Genomic DNA, 7,096 nt, shown 5'->3' on the forward strand with positions numbered 1-7,096 from the left:
AAGAAGGGTGATGAACTGTTGCTTGTTGATATCATTGCATAGGAACTGCTTCCAGTCCGCGTTTTTTTTCGTATTCTCTCCTTTGACAATGAGTTTCTCCCCACATCCCCTTCTTTGTCGCTCCATGGATTTGACAGAGTTTGCCACATAGCTGTCTGTGCTGAACACAACATCACCGGTTTTTGACATGATATCAAAGACTTTCTGGCAAATTTGGCTGAAGTTACCAGGAATGTCCTTCAAGTAGTAAAAACAAGCGTTGCCATCATGGATTACAAGAGTTTCATTAGCAGGAGGGACATCCGCGTCCTCCAGATCCTTGGTCAGTCCCAATGCTGTATGGCACAGGAGTTAAGGGATATGTCAGAAGTTCCTTCAGATCGATTTGTATTCCTTGATTTTGGGATTTGATGAACAAATGAAAAGCAATGTTTCCCTGTTGCTTATACTGGACTACTTTGTTTGCAGTGGTTGTAACGCTGATCTTGTTCATGTCTCCCAAAGTTTTGAGATTCAAATGCTTCACTGGTTCAAAGAAATCTTTGCCTGTTTTCAAACGGGTTTCAATGAAGGCATTCTTTGCTTTTCTACCTGCCACTTCTGCTCTGAGGACATCTACTTTCACATCCTCGGATGCTGCTTGTCCTGATGAAAGTATCAGAAAATTATCTTTCTTGTCTACTGTGAATGGGTTTAAAAAACTTTCCACAGCTTCTTGTGTCCGCTTTACTAGTTTTTCACTTTTAAGAACCTCAGCAGGACGGACATCATGATGTTTGGATTCCCCACTGCGGTCTGACAACATATCAGCCATATTGAGTGTGGCATTGACATACTGTGATCTGGCGTGAGTGGTTCTAACCCAGCGTTGGTAAGCATCATGGTTAGTCAACACTCCTGATACACCAGCACCAGCACCCCCATGAGACTTGGCATGTCGCATGAAAGTCTCTTCCATTGTCTTGTCGACTGCACATCTGTTGCCAGGAATGAATGATCGGGCTACGCTAATAGCACCTCTCTTCATCAAGTCTGTAGCTCTTGGATGAGATGTCTCGATGTTGGCTATGAATGTCGAAAAATATGTGAGGTACCTCGCATAATTTTGTCCGCCAAAGCTAAAAAATAGGTCGGCCATGAGATGAAGACAATGTCCATAGAGGAGAAAATCATTGTGCTTCACTGAATGTATCAGTGATAGTACAAGCCGTACATGATCCATGTATGATAGCCACATTTGAGCAGTCTCTCCATGAAGTCCTGCTCTAATGTCATCACGATATTGCTGAAATCCTTTGATGTAGTTCACTATTGCCTCGTTGGCAAGTGCTGCATCCAGGGTGTCTGCAGATGTGCTGTGTATCAAATTATCTAGAAGTTGCTTAGATTGCTCAGATAACGAAGACAGTGCTTCAGTTTCACCCTGACTTGCTACATACTGAGTCATCAGAAGTCTCTCAAGGCATTCCAACAGGAGCTTGTGGCAGTGCATTGCTCTATCATAGTGTTTCCCCGAAAGAACACCTGTGATGGAACCCGACGCAATCAAGCCAGATTTCAGCAATATGTCAGAGAGGCCTGACCCATTCATTTTTTTCCTATCATCTTCATGTATGCGCAAACTAGATGGAAGGTTCCAATCAGGATTATGTGTTTCTCATATTTGGTTTGATTGTTCCAGACGAGTGGGTATGCTTTCATACATACACCTAAGTCGAATGTGGTGATGATGTATTCCTGATCAACTTCATTGGTGGCATTTTCAGCATAGCGTAGACACTCCTGCACAGTTTTGTATTCTGTGATTGGACGACCAATAACGGGATAGTAGTCTATTGTCAAATTCTCAGGAGTTGTTCCAGTTAGAGACACAAAGCCTGTCCATCCGGGAACAGTCTGGTGTGATAAACTGCTCTTCATCCTTATCAGCATCCACAATATGTGTCGCATGTTAGCTGCATTGTACGTGTCTTCGCCACCAGCATATGTCAGCTTTTTGATGATTATCTGTGGACTTCTACGCTGGGTGACATAGCATTCTGGGAGATTGTCAGCTGGATCGAGGTTTAATGACCGTTGCTCTGTTGTGCTGTCCTTCAGAATTGATGGAATGTCTATGCGAATACCACCATGATCCTCTGATTTGCCTTCTATATCCTGCGGCATGATACCATGGGCAGTATGAATTGAGTCCATTCCGGTGAGGTTGTTCAGTAATTGGTCGAAGTTATCAAATTCAGAATGAAAAACTGCTGGTGCAGTAGGTGACCGAATAATCTGAGTTGATAATAGAGTTGATGTTTGCGCAATAGCCTGAGCCAGCGCTGTTTCTAATTCCAGTGAAAATGAGTAGTTCTCACAATGGCCCATTCGGTTGAGCAGTGTTATCAATCACTCACTTCTGAACAGATGGCGAAGTGTCATGCATATCAACACATGCTTTGGGAGTTTCCACTCCCCGTTTGTTGCCGCACGACAGAGGTCTTGTCCTATCGAAAGTACAAGTCGATATGATTTAGGTGTGTGGGTGGTCGCTTTATCTGTTAGGACATAGTTGAGGAATTTCTGGAGTTGTGGTGGCAGAACATCATCAACATTTCCAAGATCCTGAGCAGATGGGGGCCATTTCAATTCCTTTGCTTTTGCAAAGCTGTTAAGAATAATCTTGTGCAGATAACTTCCAACTTCTTTGATCATATCTGAAGAAGCGAGCTCATATGCACGTCTAACAGCATTACTGACATCAATATCTGAAGAATATACAATATAGGTTTGAAAGTTTCCGGTGTTGTTCAACATACAGAAAGACAACCTGTCCTTATACGTCTGGTGTTTCTCAAGTTTGGATTTGGAAACTCAGTTAGTTGTAAGCTTTCAATATATATCTTACACAGATCAGTCAGTTTCATCATGTTCTTCTGCTCTATGATATCCATATCGATCACTTTGCATACAGCACTGAATGCTATATTATGGGCCTCTGTAAGCTTCAGTTGCCTTGATTTGTCTTCATCATGTGTACTCCTCCATTTATCAGGATTCTGTGTGTATTTACCCCTACACGACTTGTGGTACTTTGCTTCACAGGCAAACAAGTCTTGCCCTCGAATCCTTGTGAGAAGTTTTTCATCATTTTTTTTCCGGCTATCTCCAGTATAGTTCTCCATCCTTCATATTCAAACTGGCTCAGTCGCTCAGTGGTCCATGTTCCTTTTTCCTTGATCTTCGTCCTTCCTTCTGAATTGCAGAATATGCAGTCGGGAGTAAATAATACATGGTCTGCTGAACTTCTTCTGCTTGATTTAGAACATGATGGTCCTGAGGGATCAGAGTGTAAGGAGACATGTCTCTTTCATCTGTTCACATGAACAGAACACGGAGGCTGAGATAATCTCCTTTCGCGTATCTCCTTCAATTTGATAAGTCTGTCTTCGGCATCCTTTGTAGCAGAAAACAGTTGGAATGTTCCGTATTGTAATCCTGGGATGTAAACAATGCATATTTGTTTCGTTTCCTCTTCACACATTGGCCATCCTTTCGCCGCTTAGGTGGTGGTTCAACCTCACCGCCTGTCTCCATGTCTCTCGTTTCATATATCACTTATGCATCAGTCTTCAAAATAGGACAAAAAGTTTATATGTTACAAACACATACACTTTTGTCAGTGCCTGGAAAATTCATCCATTTGTTTTAATTTGTGTTATATTTAATTAAATCGTGTGTGTGTGTGTGTGTGTGTGTGTGTGTGTGTGTGTGTGTGTGTGTGTGTGTGTGATCTTCTATTGTGAAAGTGATATTTTGGGACATGACCGTGGCACGTGTAGTTTGAACTCTCATGTGTCCAATTATAGTGTTTATTCAAATGATTTGTTTTCAAGATAAAGTTATATATCACTAGATTATAGCCTGTATTTGTTTTTGTGATTACCTCGTATTTATATTTCCATATAATAGAAAATTATGGAAAGTTTGAGCGATCTGCGTGGAGCAAATTTGCATATTTGCACGGTGGACCTAAGTAGCCCATGGCCTAACAGTAGTTATTTTTTAATGCCTCGGCAGGTATAAAATCTAACCCAGCAGCCTTACCACATTTAGCACGATTAATTGCATGGAGGACCTCCTCGCGTGTTATAGATGCATCTAAAGAGCCTGTGTCCACAGTGCTGGTAAAAATAACGGAATCAGAAGATACACACTCCACTACGTGATGGAAGTGGTTATCATCGAACTGATCATATATGTCGCCATTGTATAATTTACAATAATCAGATTTCCATTTATCCAAAACCTTGCCCTTATCAGAGACAACCGTCCCATTTTCCACAACTTCCCAGGGGATAGAAGTACTCCTATCATTAACTATTCCGATTTTCCCGATAGCCTTCCAAAATTCCCTGGAATCCTTATCCTTATATTTATTAAGAAGTGTTTGTTGTTGTTGTTGTCTCTGGTAAGACCGCTTCCGAGCCCGGAGCATTTTGCCAAAAGTTTTACGTTTAGATAAATAGTCACTTTTGAGTGATTTTCTACGAAATGGCGAGTTACATTTTAACCAGTCACGTTCGGCAGTAGAGACTGTATCCCACTGAGCTTGTAAGGCGTCACACCAGTAAGGTTTGTAAACCGAGTTACCCTTTATACCAAAATGCTTATATCGGGACACTTCCCCAATCTTATCGAGCTCTGTATACATACAATTCAAAAACTCGTCATATGCAGCGTCAACATCACGCTGGTCACCAAGGTGCGATTCAATCATACCAATGGTATCATTTAGGCGTGAAACGCAATCTTCATTTAACAAAATAATCAACGTGAATTTTGCATTGGTCATAACGCTTATATTCTTGCTCACTGTAAACAGACAATGGCTCACCAATCATATCATCCATGGCTGGCAAAGGTAAAGCTATTTCGGACAACAGAAAAGAATGATCGGGTACAGCGTCAGGCACATTCGGCCCGGTCTCCTCCCATTAGTAAGACAGCCCAGTTGTGAGACACCTTAAAACAACAAGGTCATACCTGGTTGCACATGTTAATCAGATAATTAACCCCTATCATGAAAATGGACTTGTCTTATTATAGACAAAAGAAATGACTCAAGATGTTTGATACCCTCTTTTACTTTATTTAATTCAACATTTTAATTCATCCATCCCTTAAAATCCATTAAAATCCAGTTAAAGTCCACCTGGAATGTCTCTGGGTTGAATGGTTGGTTCAGTAGTTGTTGGATGTGGCCCGGTAATAAGTGAGGACATCTTAATTACTTTAAAGTCTTTAAGTCTGGCCAAGTCCTCGTGTGCTGTAACCATGTAGACCACATCTGAGCATCCGTTTTTAATGTAGGTAAAATCCTGCTGACCCAGACGGCCATTAATCAAACATAAATTCGCGTCCACGAGAAAGTCTATGAAAGAGGCGCCTTCAGCGTTCAGTGTAGTGTCAATTACTTCACGTTCTTCAATATTGTCTACTCCTTCTATGTAGTCTTTCCCGGATCCAACGCGAGCGTTGAAGTCGCCACATATACATGGTGTTCCATAGTTTTGATATAAGTAATATTTCTCATGTAGGGTATTGAAGAAAGCTTGTGCATTGGTGGCTCGCGTAGAGCCGGCTTGAGGCAGATAACAAACGCACAACACAAGATTGACGTCTCTCGCCGAGTTAGATGAGATCTTGAACCATATCATATCCTCTGTTTCTGCATCTAAAATAGTAACACTGAATTTTTCTAAAAAAACTTGTTTTAAAAAACGCACCCACTCCCCCTGAACCCCGTTTGGCCCTTGCGTTTACAGTTCGGCGATTATTGCCATACAATCACGGCGTTTCAAAAATGTTTCACATAACCCAAAAATATCGCAGTCCATCTCATTTAAAACTGACTCTCTAAAACGACTATTATCATTTACATATTTAGACCAACCACAAGAGTTCCACAACCCTAGCCGCACAGTATTCTATTCTTTTGCTATAACTAAACGGTTACCTTGGAAACGTAATTTCTTGTTTTGACCACACTCGTTTATCACCGTTCGTACATACATCTCACTTCATCCCACTACATCTCACTACACCTACCCTTAACAACACACTCGCAATAGATAGGTGTACCCTACTCACACACTGGAGTCCCAAAGAAGGACAGGTCAGCCGAAATTGCCTAGGCAGAAGGCGACCTCTTAAACACTTAATGCAACAACAACAACTTAACAACAAAACCCACCCCAACACCGCTCACCAACTACATCTCACTTCATCTAAATACGGGGCGGTGGGGTAGCCTAGAGGTTAAAACGTTCGCTCGTCACGCAGAAGGCTCGGGGTCGATACAATGTGTTAAGCCCATTTCTGGTGTCCTCCGCCGTGATATTGCTGGCATATTGCTAAAAGCGGCGTAAAACCATACTCACTCACTCATCTAAATACATATCACTACATCCTTTCAAACCACCTCATTACAAACAACATGTCCGAAACAAGCATCATCACCCAAGCAGACATTCCAAAACCCGACTCATCAACACCCGCGGAAGCGCACAACACTTTCAGGAGGACACCAGACACACTCACACCAGGCGAGTTCGGTCTAAACACATCAGAAACCTCCCCCACCAAACCAGACAGCTCGCCCACTCACACAGCTAACCCCCCAAAAACGAAAACTGGACACCGCCAACTTCTCAACTTCTGCTCCGCCGGCCCTCCATCCATTCTCTCACACGCACTCTCAGCTCATAAAGTAGGACTTTGGTTTAAACAACAAATAATCCACTACGAAAAAATTAAACGAGCTAACAAAGGATACCAAATTATTTTCCCTAATCAAGACTCATCTAACGCAGCCAAAAAAATCACACAAATATTCCAAATTACCGTTACCCACCAAATCCCTAACTGGCAGCTCTTCACCCGCGGAGTCATAAGGGCAAACCCAAAAGAATCAACCGAGGATCTAGAACTCTACACTAAAGAAGCCAATACAAACCAGGACATATACCCTCAACCACAAACAGTCAGCAGCCACAGAATAACCTCTAACTGAAACGGTAAAATAACACAAACCCCAATCGTTATCATAAAC

The 7,096-nt window shown here is 42.0% G+C and overlaps 1 pseudogene; it reads right to left on the bottom strand.

Annotated features, from left to right (window-relative positions):
* Positions 1-286: 286 nt before the first annotated feature.
* LOC139451001 (uncharacterized) lies at positions 287-2,424 on the bottom strand (annotated as a pseudogene).
* Between the last annotated feature and the right edge of the window lie 4,672 nt (positions 2,425-7,096).

The sequence above is a fragment of the Haliotis cracherodii genome, unplaced genomic scaffold (assembly GCF_022045235.1).
Source record: "Haliotis cracherodii isolate W230 unplaced genomic scaffold, xgHalCrac1.p SCAF_8, whole genome shotgun sequence".
Lineage (NCBI taxonomy): Eukaryota > Metazoa > Mollusca > Gastropoda > Lepetellida > Haliotidae > Haliotis > Haliotis cracherodii.